The sequence below is a fragment of the Pleurodeles waltl genome, chromosome 9 (assembly GCF_031143425.1).
Source record: "Pleurodeles waltl isolate 20211129_DDA chromosome 9, aPleWal1.hap1.20221129, whole genome shotgun sequence".
Classification (NCBI taxonomy): domain Eukaryota; kingdom Metazoa; phylum Chordata; class Amphibia; order Caudata; family Salamandridae; genus Pleurodeles; species Pleurodeles waltl.
The window spans coordinates 873000924-873021534 of NC_090448.1; the positions used below are offsets into that span (position 1 = coordinate 873000924).

Below are 20611 nucleotides of genomic sequence, written 5' to 3' on the forward strand. Positions count from 1 at the left end.
TGATTTTGTGATGAGCAGAATGGGTGAGGCCTTATTTAAACGACTGTGACCCTGCCTAATGTGTGATGGTTGCAGCAGGTAGTGGGTACCTGCACTCATGATGGACGACCAGGGCATATATTTCATTATCAGATAGTGATCCTGAGCAAAAGACACCGAGGCGGACAAGGGAGGTTGAAGAGTAAAATAGGAAAACAGTGAAAAAGCAAGAAGCATGTATGAGAAAAGAACATGCACACGTGAGATAAGGAGATAAAGAAGTGCATGGTTTAGTCTTGGATGGAAGAAAAAGGCACGAGGTGGAATCAAGGCTTGGCAGCCATGGTATTCGGCAAACGTGGCATTCAGCAGCACAGCAGTAGGCTGTGTGAAAAATCTTTGGGCCCAGGCATTTATCATTTTTACCAACTAAGCACTATGTTGTCAGTCTTGTTGAGGAGTATTCTGTGGTCTACAGCCCTCTGACGCTAGTTCAACCGAAGCTTTGGCCACGCACTTTATCCCTGCTAAATTCATTAACATTAAAAACGTAATTATAATTTCCCTAGAGATGAAGGGAAGGTGAATGGAGGATTTACGAATTGGCCTATACCTAATGCGAAAGTTACCCACCACTTAGTAGGTCAGTGGCACAGCCTCTGAAGCCCAGAGCTGCTCTTGCATTAGGGGCCATGACGCCCCCAGTACCCCACTACGCACTATTGAAAGCTGAGTACAACATATATGAAGGCTATAGTTGCGGTGGCAACTTGAAGAGCACATGGAAGTAGCTTTACCATCTAATGCAAATTACTGGAGAAATACGGCCAGTGTCAGTCACTACATGCAAGTGAGACAGCTTCCATTCTTGGAGTCAGATTTCTGGATAGATTTTAGATGTGTCGAACCGTGAAGTGTGAGGCACATTCATCCTATAGAGCCTTTCTGGTTCGGATCACTTAGATTTAGATGAGGTCACAGACCGTGTTTGACAAAGGCTGAGCATCCCCTGCCACTCGTGGCCCTTGTGACCCACATTGCCTGCGACTGCTGTACTCCTGAGACTGCCTGAGTCTTGTGCAGAGTGGCAGCACATGTGCTCATGTGTGCCAAACCATGTGACAGGAACCTATGAGAGACTGATATTCACAGGCATTTTGTGACACCTGAACTGCTGACAGGGTTGCACCTTCGGCACCTTCTCATTGATTTTGACTTCTGGCCCTGCCTTCCATCTGCTTCATGGATTTTTTTATTTATCTATTAGTTATTCATTTCTTGTAGGGTTTTAATGTCTACTCCCTCTAAAGAAGGTCATTGGTTGTGATGCTGTTTGGGTCACATGTTGCTACTACCTGTAGTGACATCTCAAAATCAAAGGCCATTTGTTTTGTCTTCCTCAACCCCTGTGATTTCGGTGATGATACAGTTGGGTAAATCAATTTAGAAATGTAGACAAGTATTTCTTTAGGGGAAAATCCAACTGCATCTTCTACCCCATGCCCGTTGCCCCCCCCGTCCTGCCTCTTCCTATTGGCTGTATACGATCCGGGCCACTGGAATAATGCGCAACTGGGGGACTAAAAATGTAGTAAGAAAAAGCAAAGTATGCACACAATATGTCACATTCTGTAGCAGTATTACTTATATTGTCATTTTAATATATATTAATACTCCCCAGGTAAAGATTGCACCTCTTTTCTACCAGTTTAACAACTGATTACGGCAATCAACAGACAGAGACCAGTTAATCTTTGCAAGAGAACTGCCACTGTGTTGCACCACCTGTGCATTTGTTTTAGTAATTTTACATCCAGTTGAGCAAAAAATGAATTCGCAAAGTATACAGTAGATGGTGGATCATAGCTAGGGCTCCTGGTTATATGGTATTTATAATTTTTTTAACATTTCCACATGCATTTATCCATATTTATTTTCTGACATCTTATTGGTACTTGTCAATATTTTGTGTTTTGAGAATAAATGGAGTGGTAAAAATGGTATATTTCCACATTTATTTAATTAAAAACATGCACTCATACCTTGATGCTTGTTATGTTTTAGCAAATTAAGCAGCCAAATACAACAAAGCACTACACCCACAGGTAAAAACTAGCATTATATACAAATATATGTTAATATATGCCAATATATATAGGGAGATTTCATCCTGTTTTTCCCCATGCTCCACCTGCTGTCTATCTGCTCAGCTGTTGGCCTGGAATTCACAAAGGATAACGAGGCGGGTCACTCACAAGATGTCCAATTTTCTGAATTCCCCAGTTTTAAAAATAAATACAGACAGAAAAACATTGTTTTGGGTTTGTGTTTTTTTGAAAAAAACGAAAATTGGGATCCTCAATTGCACCCCAGAAGCAAATATTGAACTACTTTGATGGTTGTCTGTCTCTGAAATGGTTTTAACTATTTGTAATTTACAGTGATAAATTGCCTCCTGTCTGATCTAATTGTTGAAGTTAATTTTGTTGAAGAGGGTATTTATATTGATTTTTTTTTTTATTAAAACTAAATGTATTTTATCTAATCTGTAAATAGATTATAGGCTATTTTGTATTTATGATTTTTATTGTTGTTGTACTTTGCTTTTATGGCTTTTAGCCGAAAGGAAGAGGCATGATAATGATGATGATAACGGTTTTCTGCGTTGCTGTGCTTGTTGTCAGTTTCAAGTTGCCAACTTGTTTTCATCTGCCTTTCCATTGTGGTTCAAACTCGTAGCTCCATTGCGCCATTTGGCTGCCCCATACATTAAATTCTGTATACTGGTTCTTACTTCTAACCCTCATAATTACTCAAAAATAACAGATGCAAACACAGTGAATTGCCGCAAATTGGCACGCTATTTTGCTTTTGCAATCTGCAAAAAAATGGCCCAGTACTTAACTGTTCACTTGTTTGTGCTCAAACACAGCCACCCACCCATCAATTAACTGGTGCCAGAATTGTCTTTCGTAATGCGGAGTGCCCACTTTCTGGTACGTTTTCAGTCCCACTTAAGAGTGCAAGGTTCTGCATGGTGTGCAATTAGAGCCCTTCCACTTCTTGCTGGACCTACAAAGGGAAGTGCCAAAATAGGCCTAGCACTACTTTGGGGACATGGAGAGAAAGCTAAAAGGCAGCCTGGGTATGTGAATGTCAGTATGCAGATTCCATGGTTTCTGGTTGATTAGGTGGATGAGTGGCCATTGTAAAGTGTATGTGTATGTCTTTATATATGTGCAAAAAGAAGCCAGGAGGCCTCTGGGGTCTGCTGCAAGGGAATAGCAATCAGTGCATCTCACTTAGAAAGTCTAAGAAGTGGTCTATGGAATGCTTGATTAATGTCACACTAATAATTAATGTGCACATAGGGGTTTAAGCCAGCCAGGTCCCTTCAGGTCTCAGACCAGTAGTAATTAAAAACGGCCATTCAAACAGATCCCGAGCTGGCCCTATCTGTATGCGTGTCCTTCACTTTACTGGTAGAAGCACAGAAAGTGTTGGAACAGTGAATGTTAAAAATGTCAATATTATCCATGGCAGCCATTTAGTTCCTAATTGTATTTATGTTGCACATGTGTTACTTAACCTTTTTAACAGTGCTAGCTATTTCCAAGATTATGTGGGTTTTTTCGAGTATCATTTTGCTCTTGTTGAGTGCATTCTTTGAACTGGGTTGTCTCCAGGTGTTTATAATGGGCCACGACTGAGAGCTGTGGAGCCGAGACTGAAAACAGCGTGAGTTTCTCATAGTCCTGTCAGCAGATCAAATAGATGTTCAGAATATGTGGTCATCCAATCCTTGGCTTCTCTGCAGTATCATAGAGCAATCGTCGTGTATTCCAGTTGCAGTTGTGATTCTGTGCTAATGTGTGTGTGAAGGAGATACACAGTTGTCTAAATACTGCCCAGGCAAAAGTAAAAGATAGTACATTGTGTACAGGTGAGAGGGTGCGTTGTGTGTCTGGGGGGTGGTGAAGGAGAAAGAGAAGAGGTGGAAGATATGCAGATGGAAAGGATGTGGAGAGAAAATGGAATATCATAGAATGAACATAACAGGAGTGATTGAGACACTCTTAAGACCACTACCCTTTTCACAAGCCATAGTGATGTTTAATTCACAGTATCGCAATTTTAGAATTGAAAGATTTTCAATATTAATTATATGCAACAAAATAATTGTTGTTACTCTTTTATCTTAAAGAGCCGAAAAAACATTAACAAAGCCAGTAGCCCAGGCTGGTTTTATGTGTATGTCAGTTGTTGGGTTATTTATCTGCATACACGTAAGAAAAGCTTAGACAGGCACCAAAATGACAGTCAGGAGGCACACTAGGGGAATCAAATAAATGTAGTTTACATGCCCAAGCACACCCTTAATGACAATGGCCACATCCCTTTTAGAGACCCTCCCCCATCTGACTTAAATCCCTGTCTGCACTGCATCCTAGTCTGTCGTGTTGTTTGCCAAAAAGGCGCTGTCAGACAGAACCCTATACATATAAGACTGATCCTGCCCAACCTTCCTAAATGGGCCCCATCTAAAGAGTTATATAGGCAACCCCAAACCTCATTCTGCCTTGTTGAACTGGATCAACGAGATGCAGCCTGAGGAATGTGAAACATGTTTTTGTTAGCGCAGAAAGTGCAGTGGCACCAGGCTCAGTGGTGTAAATTGGCAACTGCATCCTAATTTCAGCAGCCTTTTTTTTTACCAACCAATAGGGATCAAGTGGTGGTCACGTTTCTTCTTTGCATTAGGGGTGGTGACACTCTTAATATGCCACTGATATGCTGTCTTGGGTAGCGTCCTAGTGAAGGCCTCTCCACCTGAACTGACGTTTTCCGGGAGATAGCCAATATTTGAACAGGGGTGCAGGTACCCGACGTATGCTGTGATCTACTGGAGGTCCCGTTCCTAGCACCACAGCATAGCCTCACCCTCTATTTGCAGAGGAGTCATCAATGACGTGGCAAACACTCAGGAGGAATTGACCAAAGTGTTAGTCACTGAAGGACATCTCATTCTGTGGACAAGCAATGCGCTGGGAGTGCTCACCAGAGATGAGCAGGACAATTATTCAATTGCAAGTTACATAAAGGTCTGAATAAACCTTTATGTAACTACCTGGAATCTGAGAGTTTGTCTCTGCTGAACTTATTTTCTCATCTACAAAATTGTAGCAGCAATGAATTTCACTATCACGTAAAGCTAGAAACTGGCCAGCAGTCCAGTACCAAGAAGTGTAAGTGATCTGCGCACTACCATTTTAACCTGTCACCCAAAGAAAATATTATATCACTTTTGTTTTTAGGAATGTTCCATCTCCTAACCATACACAGCCTCCACTCCTTGCTGCTTTAGTTTATCACCTAACAGCACATTTTAACATTTTAAAAGAAATGATACCTCTCTTTGTTGATACTTCCCGTGATAGAGTAAAACCATCGTTTCTAATAAGCAGGCCTTTTACCAAACAAATAGTCAGTGATGTACTGGCTTTTCCAACAATCTGGCATTGCTAGATGGGAGAGCTTCCAGCTTGAAAGGGTAAATGATGAGCTGTTTTGGTCCCATAGCAGCCCATGGAACCAAACCAAAAAAATAAATCCCACCCTTTCTGCCAGGATTGACTCGGGAAACACAAGGCCTCATCGGCAAAACCAGTTCTAATTTCGGTGCAAAAGGCTGCCCTGTCTGAGTTCTCAAACCCAAGGTTTTGGGGGCTGGAATAATGTTGCACTTTTAAAGTAGCGACAGGATAGGAGTGAGAACTTTGGGGTGGTCTGGCATAGACCCATTGTGCTGTTTTCACGGAGCAGAAGGTATGTACACACTCTTGCCTCACAATCGCACCACCAGGGGACAACCCATGCAAGGAGTGGGACAGAAATCCGGGGAAGGATACAACACTTCCACTTTTGGAAGTCCTGAGAATTCTTGAAAGTGGATTAATGAGCATTCCTCGACCGCATTGGGTATGCAAAGTTGTCAAGCTTTCTGTTTCAAACTTCGTTTAATTCTTGCAAACATTACAATTACATCCCGTAGTTAGTGACGTTTTTTGCATGTGCCTTTCAAAGGTAAATTGAGAGTTGTGTACATTTTTTAAGTTGTTTCGAGAAAACAAAATGCCAACATCCATTCGCTTTCAAAACGATGTGCAAAAGCAGTTTTAAAGTTAGTGTTTGAGATAACAGCTCGTCCCTTTTCAGCACCAACTAAGGCTCACCAGGGAAAATTGCCAGTCATATAAAAAACCTACAATTGGTCAAAGACGTAGGAAAAGCGGGAAGCTCTGTGAGCCTCGCCTAGGCCAATAGTTGGGCTCTGCAGGATACCTCGTTCCCCCAATGAAAACTTCACACACCTATGTTTAAACATTAGTAAGGAGGAGGCAACAGCCCAAAATTAATTGAGAAAACGGAGTGGGCAATAATGAAGCTAAATCTATTCTTACAAGAGTAGAGTGGCAACAGCCGTAAATCGTGAGACTGCGGCCCATGTTGAAAAGCAAGCTTGAAAATGGGTGAAATGGCTCAGCATGTAATATTACCGCCTCAGCCATGTCATCCATATCAATAAATAGAACGTTTTGCAACAGGCAGTGGACATATCGTTTCCACTGAAATCCTTTCTCCGGCAGCAAACTGCTGACAGAAGTATCTATCGGTGTGCTAGTTCCAGAATATGAGTGGGTCAGAGCAGGGTCAGATATGCACAGCGCCGGGTAAATGTCATGAAACAAACCGTGTGCTCATGGAAAGGAACTGGATCCTGTATTCATATTCAGGACATCGGAGGTTAAGTGTAATACCGCACACAATCTGATATTGCTGTTTTGCGCCCTAGCGAATCCTGGACATGTATAATTTATGAGGCAAAATGTGCATGACCCAATTACAGGACATTTTTGAGCTTCGCAAAATTTCTGCCAAGATTATCACACCGGGGTCGTAGGTTCCCCCACGTGTTGCACCAATAGGGAATCTTGGTTGGTCTAATGTTCATTTTTCCAACTTCGGTGTTTGCGCTTTGCAAGGATTTACTTGGAGACATGTCAGACCAGAATAAAGAAAATGTGTTTAACTTGTTTCATAAATCTGGACACACATGATGATGGATTGGAGGTGGAAAGGAAATAGCTCTTGATATTCAAAATGCAACAAACCTTTCAATCTGGAATATAATGTCGGGTTTATTGTTCTGATAAATAGGGTCTATGGCCAATTTCAGGACAGCAGCAATTTGAAAAGTAAAATATAACATACACAGACACACTGTCTGGCTGTTCTACTGCTTGCCAACTGACCTAATAAGGTTTTCATAAAAAAAAACATTTCCTCTTCTATTTCAGATGTAATACAGTTGGTGAAATGTGGTAGGGCTGTTGCCTACGCCTCCACATTTCCTATCCACACAAAGAGGCGAAACAATCGCTCTCATTCTTGAACATTGTACTGTATCCCTTGATAGTAAAACTGTTTTATTTAACTTTTCTTTTTTTGTGCGTATTTGAACTATGTTTATTGGCAGCTGTATATACAATGACGAGGAATTTATGATCTACAGGATGCAAAGACTCTCCTTTTTTCTTACTAAGGACGTGTTGCCTTTTTAACTTGTTATTGTCATCATGTATCATCGTGACTCACATCTGCGTGGATTTCCGGCAGTTTAAAGATCTTGTAGCAACAGGTGGCTGGGTGGGATGGGACCCTCTGAAGCCAAGGGACAGGCCTAGCCTGCCATGGAAACTGCACATATGCAATGTATTATACAAAAATTGGTATATATCCTAAATTATAATTTATTACAGCATGTGTCTAACAGACAAGCTGACAACCAGCTGGAGGAGGGGTCTCTCTCAATGGCGTAACAAAACTTGAGCAACCCCCCCCCCCCCCACCCCCCACCACCACAATACCTGCAGGGGCCTTTGGTACACCACTGGTCTCTGTGGGCCAGTCAAGGGTTTCAGGCTGTGGTCGGGGGTTGTCTTAAAGAAAGAGTGATGATGTCTAGTAGCTGACTGAGGGTCGGGGTCTCTGGGAATATCTCAAGGCAGGCTGAGGATCTCTGAGGGGTATTTAGTAGGACATAGTGACGAGCAGGGGTGTCTGATGGTGTACCAAGGGCTGTCTGCGGTAGCTAATGATCAAATAAGGGAGTATGAAGGCTAACGGACCCCTTCGGTCTCAGAAGGTAGGCTGCAAATCGCAGATGGCTGGTTCATGCAGTCTGAGGGTGGGTCGGGGTAGCCGAGAGTAGGCTTGTTGGGGTCTCAGACGATTTTTATGGCCCAAGGGCCTCTGATGGCCTCATTGTGCAGTCTGAGGGCATAACATGGGTCTCTGGCTGACATCTAGGGATACTGAAGAACCAGCTAAAGCACCAGAAAGGAATCTTTGGGCCACCAAGAGTGAAATGGCACTCTTGGACGGATATATGCAGGTGATAGTATCATTTGGAACAGATTACTCGTGCTTGTGATTTCCGTTCAAGTGCCATGTCTGGGATTCAAACTAGGGTCCCTAGTTTTCAAACTCAGCAGCTTTAGCCACAATACCACATCTCTTCCACATAACGTGAAACTGTGACTGTCAAAATTAACTATTTTACCACGAATAAAGAGTTTGAAATAATATACCTCAATACATTTTTCTCAAGAGATAGTTGGGGCCTACATAATGATATACTGTGGCCTTGTCCCACTTTAGGTAGTATGGCGATTTTCCACATGACTTCAACGATTTGCTCACGGACATGAGCCTAATTCAGCCGTGATGATGTGTTACCAGTACCGTGCTTTGGTCCTATTCACAGTAGGGTGGCTTGTTTTCTTTTCTCTGCGTGTTAAACTTAGGTGTCTGAGACCAGATTATGTACCAGTAATTTGCACAGCTTCTAGGTCTCTAGACATGTCTGCTGCCTTGTTGCAGGTGCAGGACTGTGTGTGCATGTTTTGTTCTTCATGGTCAGTCCTCTTTGGTAGAAGGATGTATGTTGGTAGTCTTGCGTAACGCGGTCCGTCAGATGTTCCATCTAATGTGTTCTATATTTTGAACTTGGTGTACTGTATGGGAAGGGCTGTTATGATCTACCCCGTAGTAGCTGATTACCTTATCTAGGCTCTGTCAAATTTATGAGAGGTTTATGATATGTAGCAAAAGAACTAGTTTTGGCTTTCCATGAGGTTAGGCAGTGGTCCATCGTCTAAGCATAGAAACTATGTGTAAACCATTTTCTAAAGCTGGTATGAACTGTTGTTGGCATTAGGTGTGACAGTGGGTCTACAGATTATTATGAGTTTAGGGGTAAAATTAGAGAAACGCCCTCATTGTGTTCCTCCCTGATATCACCTTTTCAGGAACATACACAGCCCTCAGTCTAATGGCAGGTGACTCTATGCATATGTTTATTTGCCATCTGAATATACTTTATTCAGTTACATTATAGTCATCTTGTTGTGAAGCTGATCTGTCGACCCTGCAACAATCCCTCGCAGTGTTTGACTCATTACTACATCCCTTGAGCCATCTGCCATTCTCTAACTCCAAATCTGAATTATTTCCTCATCGGAACTTTACAATCATACTTTACAAACTTCAGAGCAGCATAAGACCTCACCCATGCCTCACTCTCTTATGACTCATCCAGTAAACAAAGTTTGGAAGGGGCACATACTTCAGGAAATATTCATTACCGCCTCATATCCTCCTTCGTCCCATTCCTTACTTGGTGAGGAGAGGCCAGCCTCTAAAGGCGGGCACCCGATACACAAGCTCTCGTTCTTAAAATATTCCCTTAATATGAGAGTTTCCCCTCCAGAGTTTCCCCACCATCCCTTAGCTTGTCCCACACCTTGCACACCAGCTGAAAAGGAATTAGTGCCCCTCGGACTTCAGTTCAGTCAGTTAAGACTTCAGTTTTCTTTTGTGCTACCCATGCTCTCGGGGAGCTTGAGTTGGACGCCTTTGTCAAGTGTTATACAGAAGTGGCAAAGCTGTATCTTTCACCTGCTTCACCCACTGTTTTTGAAGCACAATACATATGTTGGTTCCATTTTAGCTAGAAATAACTAGTGCCATCTTGTTTATTAATTGTAATTTTATTGATGAAGTGCCTTTGTGTTTGTTATACCTACAGGTTTTCCACCTTTATCGCGTTCACTGCTTTTAACCCCAACTTAAGTGATGTCTACATTCCTAATTCACCGTTTCCAATGGCAACATTGCCTTTCTTTATATACACTGAGGTGAGCCATTTTCGTACGCCTTGTCATCTATTGACTTAGGGATATGCAACAAAATAGATTGAAGGCAACATTTTTTCTTTCTGCTTATGACTTTAGGTAGTCTAATCATATCTGGGAAAGTGGCAAACAAAGGTTTCTCCTGTTGTGTGTCCAGGAGTAGGCAGACATAGTCAAACGCCCACTACATTAGATCTCATAAATATTACATGTCTTTACAACTCCATTTAGCCCCTTGTCAACCTTCTTTAGCATCTATTATTTGGAACGTGAAATGTGTCTACTTTGGTCAAGTATTACACATCTTTTGTGTAAAGAATATTTTTTTCCAAATTTAATATTTGGAAACTGACTAACTCATCCTCACTGCATACTGTTCACATCACATATTTTTCTCCACTTGGGTGCAGGTGTATGCTCTGGGGTGCTATGAGGCTATGGTTGGTCTCCAAACGCATTCAGCTTGTCCGTGGGAACAATTCCATAATAAAATGCATGAGATTCAGGAGGGGATTAAGAAGAGTAGTCACTGATTGGAGTAATTGTTTTGTTTGGAGCAGGAAAAATAAGGTTCTTCCTAATTTCAATAATGAGTTAACCCATAATTTACTGTCCATCCTCAGTCTTTGCATAAATTGTCCCCAGCGAGATTTTGGGCAATATCAAACATTTTCAGTGATATTAAGGTAACAGTATCCATTTGGAGGTGATTTTCAGGATCATATATTATACACTGGTAGCCATTCGGGGAGATATGCCCAAGTTAACTATAATTAGTAGCAACACAGTCTCTTAAACAGAGACTTTCTCCCTAATATTTTCTTATAACTTTACAAAGTCTTGGTTCTATTCAACGTTTTTTTGATTTGCACCAGAAAATTGAATTGTCTCATGTATTTTGAGATTATGACTGCAGGCCTAAATAACCTTTAAAACGCTGACTTTACCGTGCATGAGCTTTACCATGCAGTTTTTATCATTCAGGTTAATTACCACACAGGTAAGTGTAGAAGGCTGGCCCTCTCTGTAGTGTGCAAAACTAGGCAGCAACACATTTGTTTACAGAGGTAAAAACTAGACCACCTAATGCTCTAATTTGTATGGTAGCTTGGTCAAGCAGTTATGCTAATCTTGGAGAAGTGCAAAGCATTTGTTGTTCTCACAGTAACAACAAATGAGGCCACACACTCAAAAGAATAACTCGAGACCAATTTACAAAAATACTTCAGATTTTTATAAATGTTTTAAGGCAAAGACCATCAAAAGTGGGTAAGTACTTTTTAAGGTATGAATTTTTAAACGTTTTAATAAAGTTAGTCTTTTTGTGTGTATTTACGCACCATAGAAATCAATGGAGAAATACTTTGAAAATTCATAGTAAATCAGGCAGTGTGTTTACCAATGTCTCCTTTTGCAGATATGTCAATTTCGTCAATCAGTACCCTAGACCAGTGGTAGAAGTTTGGGTGGCTCACGGTTCAGACTGGAGCAGTGGCAGAAAGTCGATGGAGCTGGTGCCAGGTCACTGCAGTGGACCACTTGGAAAAGCACTGTACTGCTCAGGCGAACTTAAAGGTAAGTCTGGTTGGTTCCCTTGAGGTGTCAAGGTCACAAGGGGTGGGAGACCCGCAGGGCTCAGCTGGATCTTCGGTGCAGGGCCCAGGGCGGCCAGATGCATAGCGAATCGGTGAGCCAGGAGTTGTGTGCGCAAAGGTGACCTTGGAAGCAGTAGGTAGGTACCTTGGAGGGTCGCTTGCATGTCAGCAGGGGCACTCTGTTAGGAGGTCCAGGTGGTTACTGAAGTCCTTCAACTGGGGCTTCCTCCTGGTCCTTTTCAGTCCGGAGTGGACTGGCCTACTGGGTGTCTGACGTGAGGTGACTAGTACCAAAGACTATTGCACAGTCTTGCCACTAGAGGGGGCGGTGCCACCAAACTTGGCACGCTGTCAGGGTGTGTTCTCACGATCTGACTGATGATGTTTGGTGTGGCTGCAGCATCCGGTTCCTTCGTCAACAGCCGGTCAGTGAAGTGGCCTTCACTGGGTCTTCGGTTCCTTGGTGTTACAAAGTGATGCCTTCACTCTGGAGGCAGATCTTTGGTGATTTTTCAAGAGTGAAGGTCATCCTACGGTTTGTAGAGTCCATCCAATGTCCAAGCAACCCCTCACCAGTGATTGTCGAGTCCTGGTTGCAGCAGGCAGGGTTTGGGGCCTTTTCTTGGTGCAGCAGGACTTCAGTTCTCGATCACTGGGTCTTCTTTGTTGCTGGTTTTCTTTTGTTCATGGAATCTGATTTCTTGGTCTAGGGATGCCCACTAAATACTGTATTTAGTGGGCGTTTTAGGGGGTACCTAGTAGTGACCAATGGGTCATCTACCTTAGGGTGGCTACACCCACTAAGTGACCACTTTTTGCTGGCAGAAGACACTTCCCTACACCTGATTGGCTATTTTCCTTCCCTCCAAGATGGAAGAAAATGAAATAGAGAGGTCATCTCGCATGCAACATCTTCAGGGTGGTACAAGGAGGAATGACCACTCCTCCTACCCTTTGACTGTTTTCCTGCCGTTGCTCCTGCCAAAAGTGGAGGTTTGCAATATGGGCAGCCATCTGCTGCTAGCAGCAGGCCTGGGGTTTGAGTTTCAAGGGCAGTATGCCCTTTGAAGCTCGCCATGAGGGCAGTGAACATTTCTGAGGGATGGGGTGCTATCACCCCCAACCAGGAAGGGCTTTGTTCTGAATCCCAGAGAGCAGGATCTCTCACCCCAGGGATTTAGAATCTTGTTGATGGTGGCAGGCTGGTTGTGACCGGCCAGTAACCATGCCAGGGTAGTTAGCTTTTGCAAGGGGCACTTCTAAGTTGACCCCGGATGCATTTTGTAATAAATCCAACACTGGCACCAGTTTTGATTTTTCATTCTGAGTTGTTTGATACCAAACAACCCAGGGTTCAGGGTAGCCATCATGTGGCTGTTAAACTCGTACTGACCATTGTCCAGCACATGCATTAAAAGGGCTGCCCTGTTCACTTACTATGTCCCAGGTTTGGCAAGGACACAGTAGAAGCATATTGCTCATGCATCTATGCCCACACATACCATATAGTGCACCCTGCCTTATGGCTGGAAGGCCTGCCAGAGGGGTGACTTACCTATAGTGCATGCAGTGTATAGTGGATATGGCACTCAGGCTGTGTGCCATGTTGTGTTTGTCTTTTAGAATTGCATCAGAGCATTCAGCCTGCAATGGCAGTGCTGGGTGCTTCTGGATGCATGGCCCTAGAGGGTGGCACAATCTATGCTGCTGCCATCAGCGGTCTACCCTTAGTGCCCCATTCCCTGGGTACCTAAGTACCATTTACTAGGGACTTGTAGTGGTGTTGCCATTGGTACCAATGTATCAAAACAATTTTAGGGAAAGAGATCTGACCCAGGGATCCTGGCTCACAGGGGCCTTGGGCACTAACAACTTTGAGGCTACATCATATACCAGGCAAAAGTGGGGGGCTAACCATGACAGAAGAGTTTTTTTCTCACAGTTAAGTACAGTTAATAGGTTTTTAACTTTGTCATGCATATTTTACCATGTAGTACTATACCATACAGGCAAATAATTTATTTTAAATCACATAATTTTTAAGGTTATTTAAAACAAAAAGGGTGTAAAGGTGCAGATGGTGGGAAAAGAAGGTAACAGTGATTTTAGGTTTTAGACATGGGTGGAGGTAAAGAGAGGTAAAAGTTACATTTTAGGTTTTGGGATCTGTAGAGAAAAATAGTGGTAAGAGTAATTTTAGGGAGTGGGGTAGGTAGCGGTAAAGGTGGTAAGGGCCAATTTTAGGGTTTTCAGGTGGGTAAAGTTAAAGGGTAAATTTAGGGTTCTGGAAGGGAAGAGGGTAAAAGGAGGTTAGAAGTAAAAAAGCACCATGCACTACTAATTACCTCACATATTACATCACTCATGACATGTAATATCTGAAATGACATCACTGATGACAACACTGTGCATGATATAGTTACTTGAGTTAACTATAACTTTTGAATTTCAGTGGTTTGGTTGATTTAAAACTATGTATTTTAACAGACATTTTCACATAAAGATAACGTGTATTTAACCTTAGTTTTTTTCAATAAATAATAATATATACATACACACACACACACATATATATATCGATAGATATATATATATATATATATATACATATATATATATATATATATATATAATTTATATAATATTTTCAAACACACCGCCTCCTCCGTGAACAAACACTCGGCACTCCAGGAAGATGTGACTGAAAGATTTACTCTTTTTAACATGGATTGTAGCACGTTTTGGTGTACCAGCCTTTCTCAAACAGGGAGTCACCCTCTCCTTCTGGATACTTCCGTTCAAACATTCATCAACAAATAGAAACAAAAGACATACTAATGTTCCTTACAAAATGCTCTCAACAACATGACCAACAAAAAGAAAATTAAATATGTACTTGACAGGGGAATTGAACAGTGGTCTCTTTGTATACTGTCAGATGCCATTACAATTACTCGAACTGTTTTTACTGACATAATTGGCTTTAAACCATCATCAATACTTGTACTAAGTATTCACCCTAACACTTATTAAGCCCCAGTGGGCTAATCATTCTGATTGTCAAAATCATTTTCTCTATATTCATTTGTGAGAAATACATGCCTTGGTATAAGAAAAAATAATTATATGTATGCATGTGTAGCGTAACATTGCAAAATATAATCTTTTTTGTATTTATAGTAGATAACCTCTCTTAAAAAACTTTGCTCAATCTGATATCAGCTGTTATTTAGCCCCAGTGGGCCCTTAATTCCATTCATATTCATGGAAGTGAATATCCAAATGTGTGATGCATCTGAAATCAAAAGAAAAGGTCTTTAAAAAAAATCTGAATCCCTGTACATTAATTACTATGTAAACATCACATTCCTATGCATATACACAATCAGTAAGATTTAAATTAACTTCAAATGCATTATCAATTCTTCTTTTGTGTTTAAAAAATTCCTTCCACAAGTGCCTTGCTTTATAGTGTAGAAGGACTCAAACTGTCTTAATTTAAGCTTATGATTTCCTCCTCTAAGAGCAATCATCACCTTATCAATAACAAAGAAAATTAATTCCTTTTTTTTTTTGTATTGAGCAGAAACAAAACTTAAGAGCAAAACAAAGAACAGGACATATTCTCATCCAGGGTTTCCTTGATTAACTACTAACTATGATTATAATAACTCTTTTCGTAACATATCATAACCTAATTACCTCTTCTTCCTCAAAAGTTGGTCCCCAAATATCCTTAAACTTGCGACCTGCCCCTATTCTTTGTGCATACAGCTTTTCCTTCCTGTGTACCAGCTTCATCTTCGCCTCCCAAGCTTCAAACGTATGTGGAGAGGGTGATTTCCAAGCTTGTAAAATCAGTGATTTCGCGATCAGAGAGCCTATGAAAAACAGCTGCTTTGCCCGTCCACTTAGGTTCAAATGGTCCGAAAATTCCAAACGAAGCCCACATAGTATCTGGAATGGGAACACAGCATGTCTTCCTACTAATCCACTAAAGACCTTTGCCCCAGGAGTCCACAACATTGGGGCAGGTGAAACACATATGCAGCCAATCCCCTGAATCGTTACACCGCGGACAGGAGCCTGACACAGTCGGAATGCCCTACTAATTTGTACAGGAGTTAGATAAAGCATCAGTTTTGTGAACAGAGCCATTCTTTTAAAGTTAGCCCCTCTAATCGCCTTGTAGGAAATGCTATTATAATACCTCCACGTTTTCAGCTCTATTTTGCACCCAGTGGACTTTTCAATCTTTGATAAAAGACCGGAACGTACTTGTGTTGCTTCCTGGGAGTTAAGGATCCAATACCAATTGCCTAAGCCCCTATGAGTCCCAAAGAATGCCTGACCAATAAGAGAAGGGGGTTGATCTAGGAAGGGAGTAAATGGGAGCAAAAAATACCAAATCCAGAGATAAGAATAGTTTAGAGAGATGGGGATAGGGGCTGCTACCTGGCATTGATCCCAGGTCTTGACTTGATTAGCTGCTAAAAAGTCTGAAAAACATGTGAACCCCGCAATTAACCATTTATTTACATGTGCAGGAATCAAATTTAAGCCCATCATCCCCGACTGGGTCAAAGACATTTTGGAAAAAAGTGCAGGGATATGATATTTGTCTCAAATGTGAAAGCCTAGCATAGATTATGATGGGGACTTTATATATGGTGTGTTTGGGTTGCCTTGGGAACTTAAGAAAAGAGACTACGTGGCAGCCATTCTCAAGTAACATTTTATTGAAATAAAAGCTAGAATTGGAAAATACGTCTGTTCTAGAGGCCCAATCGATAAATGCAGAATCATAATCATTCCTGAAATTTGGAAGGGCCAGACCCCTATCTTCCACTACAAGGGATAGAGTATCCAGCTGAGCACTTGTTTTTGTTATTGGCCATACAAACTGCCGAAGCAGTGCCTCTAGCGCTTTAAAAGATTTTTGCTGAATTTTGATGATCACGCTGGAAAAGATGAATAAGAGAGGAGGAAGGATCATCATTTTAACCAAAGCTACACAACCCATAATTGATAGTGGAGAAGCTTCTCATTTTTGTAATAGATGTTGCACTTTCTTAAACGTGGGGACATAATTTAAGCCAAAGTGTTCCGAAAAATCGTGGGAGACATAGATTCCCAGAAATCTTATAGGACGATGAAGGCGAAACTGAGCCCACATCTCAATTGGGAGAACATTCTCAGTGGAATTGAAAAAAAAGGCTTCTGATTTAGAATGATTGATCCTATACCCCCCCCCCAACTCTGTAAAGGCCATTATTTTGCCAAAGACTCTAGCAATATTCGAATAATCTGCTGCCAAATAAAGTATCATATCATCGGCAAACAGTTTTAATTTAGGGGCCTGAGTCATAGGAGCAAGAATAGAAACTTCTTGACGTATTGCGCCCGCTAGGGGTCCGATGAATAATGTAAAAGCATCCCTGACGCATACCCCGCTGAACTTGAAGAGTTCCAGCAATGCGTGAGTTGATAAGAATCTTTATTTGAGCTTTAGAGTATAGGTTATGTAAAATCTGAATAAATTGACGGGGAAACTTATATTTCTCAAGGATCTGGAATAGGACCTCCCATGGACTCAATTGAAGGCTTTCTCAGCATCCAGCATTATAATAGTGCTGGTTTAACATTAGTGGAATAGTAGTCTATCGCCTGAATTAAAAAGTTGGTGGTTGGGGCTAATGACCTACCCGGGAGAAAACTGCACTAATCTTCGTGAATAAGATCCTGTACAACTAGTGTCAATCTGCGTGCCAACATTTTGACTAAAAGCTTACAGTCAAAATTTAATGAGCTAATCAGACGATATGAATCCTGTTTCTTTGATGACTTATCTTTTTTCAAGAAGCTGATCACCGTGGCCCTTGTAAAGGATGCATGAATGTCTGCTCCCTGCAGAATACTGTTGAACAGAAGAGCGAGACACCCGGCTATCTGATCTATGATGGTTTTATAGACTTCTGCCAGAATGCCATCTTCTCCACAGACCTTCCTGTTTGGTGAGGCCATTATAACCTCCTTTACCTCACTGAGTGAAATGAGAGAAATAAGGTTTGCCCTTGCAGATGAATCTAAACTGGGTAAGGTGATTGAGTCCAAATATTGCTCAATCTGCTGGACGTTTGTTGGAATGGAACACGCATATATTTTGGCATAGTGAGAGCCAAAAACTCTTTCAATATCGTCTGGATGACTTACCATTGCATCCGACCGCTCATCAAAGATAGATTTAATAGTATTTTTCGGGGGTTTTATTTTATTAACTGACCTGGCCAAAAATTTACCAACGTGCTTGCTGTCTTCGTACCAATTCTACATGCATGTATGTTGATTAACCATCTCACAAACTAAGAAAAAGTCACTGAGCTTAGCCTGTGCCCTTCTTAACCTTAAGAGAACCTCTGGTTTTTGGGATGTCAGAAGTGCCCTTTGTGCTTGATTAAGCTCTAGTTGGAGCTCATTCACCTTTTGCTTGTTAGATTTAACCAAAAAGGCCTTATATGGTATAGATTCTCCTCTTATATGTGCTTTAAGTGATTCCCAGATAAAAAATGGAGATGCTGAATTTTTGTTGACTTCAAGGAAGCTAGTTATAGAGGTTTTGAGAGTCTGAACCCATCCTTCATCTACCAACAAGGATTTATCAAAACTCCAGCGCGGACGAGCACCCAGCTCGCCAAAAACATTAAGGTTAACCTGGGGTGCTGAGTGGCCCGAGAAAGGATTGGCATTTATATAAGAATTATTACGAGGAAGGAGGAATGAAGTTAGAAGAAAGTAAATTCTAGAAGCTGTATTATACTTGTTTGAAAAATACGTATAATCGTAATCCTGCGTATGATCCAAGCATCAACCAATGTCAAGTCCTAGGTAATTTTGGCCAGCCACTGAGAGACTTTAGGTTTCTTCTGCTTCTTGTTCTTACGAGAGGAATCGAACTGAAGATCGGGAATAACATTAAAATCTCCGATGATTAAAAGGCCAGTGAGTAGACTTAACACCTTATAGAGGCTCCGGAGGGCAGTGGGATCATCCTCTAATGGACCATAGAAGCTTGCAAAATGGATGTGATTATTTGAAATAAGAGTGCTAATTACAACCCAACGAACCTGTGAGTCACGATACACCTGATAAACCGTCCCCAAAAAATTCTTTAGTCACAAAGATGGCAACCTCCGAACAGCGGTGTAAGCCGAAGCATATTAGGCCTGGACGATAAAAGTTGGGAGCTTAGGGAGCTTATTCTGGCACTTTACGTGTGTTTCCTGCAAGAGAAAAATCTGCGATTGTGAGGTCCTTAACCATTTAGGTAAAGCAGTAAACTTAACTTGATTATTAGCGCCATTGATATTGCAAGAAATAACTCTTAATTCACCCCCTTTTATCAAATGTAGTCATCATATGTCGCAGATTTGGGTACCTTCCATAACAATTTTTTGTAGAGGAGCTCTATCCCAATTATAATCCAGTTTGTTGTCTACTTTATCATCTGCACTTTTCCTCCACCCTAGTGCAAACACCCCCCCCCAGTTAAAAAACGGAAAAATTCTCCTCATGATGAGATACCAAATCCGGCGTTATTCCTGTCGTCTCCACCCGCCTTCCCCCTCCCTCCCCAGATTCTCCTACCACCCCCATTTCTTCCCTTGTGCCTAAATCTCTTAGCAAGCCACAAAATATTAGGCAATACCATGTGTAAAATACCTATAACATACAGTTTCACAAACTATCAATATCTTCACCCCCCTTTGTTCCCTTTTTTCCCCTTATCAAGCACCATCTCCTTGCTTTTTTAAGAGTTCCAAAAACTTTCTTGCTTCCTGAACATTCAGGAATACTTTCGCTTGACCCTCATTAAATACTTTGAGCTTGGCAAATTGCACGATACTCGCCGGTGCCCCCAATCTTTTAAAGTCGTCAATTAATCCAACAAACTTGCGGCGCTGGTGTGCAGCTGCTACTGACATATCTGAAAAAACACAAAAAGTGAAGCTATCATCAGACTTAAACTCCCTCACTTTTCTAGTTTGAGAGAGTATACGTCCTTGATTCTGTCTCCAAAGTTGACCAAAATGATATGAGGATACTTTGAATTAGCAGGGCGGGTGAAGGGTACCCTGTGAGCCCTCATGATTGAGAAGTCCCCTTCTATTTTATCTCTATCTGGAAGGACGGCCTTATAGATGAGTTCCGAGACAACTTTGGCCACAGATGAGGCTGGTTCGATCTCCTGAGGGACCCCTACAAATCTGAGGTTAGAGCGCCAGGACCTATTTTTAACTTCATCCAATTTTAACTGGAGATCCTCCAGTTCAGATTGGATCCGGGAAGTTGTCGATTCTGCTTGATTTTCAACATCTTCTAGGTCAGAGACCATCTGTTCCACCTGTGAAACTCAAGAAGAGAGAAAAGTTAAATGAGTATTCAATTGGATAAGCTGATCTTTCATCTCCCTATGAGTCTCCTTCTGAGATAGCTTAATAGTTCGAAGCTCAGCTAAAATCTGCCCCATCACTCCTCCATAGTTGAAGTGTCCTTTATCCTGCATGATGAACAATCCGGAATGAGGAGGTTAGGAGAATAAGCAAGGGTTTGAGACCCAGTATTTGAATTGGAACTGACTGCAGGTGAATCGGATACTTTTATGCATGGCCCCTCCAACACAAAATTTGAAGCCAGAGCAGAAGATACTCCAGTATACATCAAAGTTGCTTCGCTTGGGAGAGATATCCTCTCAACCCCTTCTTCTTTTGTGCCCCTTTCGAT

The 20611-nt window shown here is 41.6% G+C and overlaps 1 protein-coding gene across 4 annotated transcripts in view; it reads left to right on the forward strand.

The window, feature by feature from the left end:
* GPR68 (G protein-coupled receptor 68) overlaps positions 1 to 20611 on the forward strand; it is a 207777-nt gene that overhangs the window by 129414 nt on the left and 57752 nt on the right. The window contains exon 1 of one of the 4 annotated variants that reach the window (XM_069208177.1): positions 11714 to 11810. The exons of the other annotated variants lie outside the window; for them this stretch is intronic. The gene's annotated coding sequence lies outside the window, so the exon portion shown is untranslated. Of the gene's footprint in view, positions 1 to 11713; positions 11811 to 20611 lie in introns of those variants that run through there. 4 annotated transcript variants of the gene reach the window in all.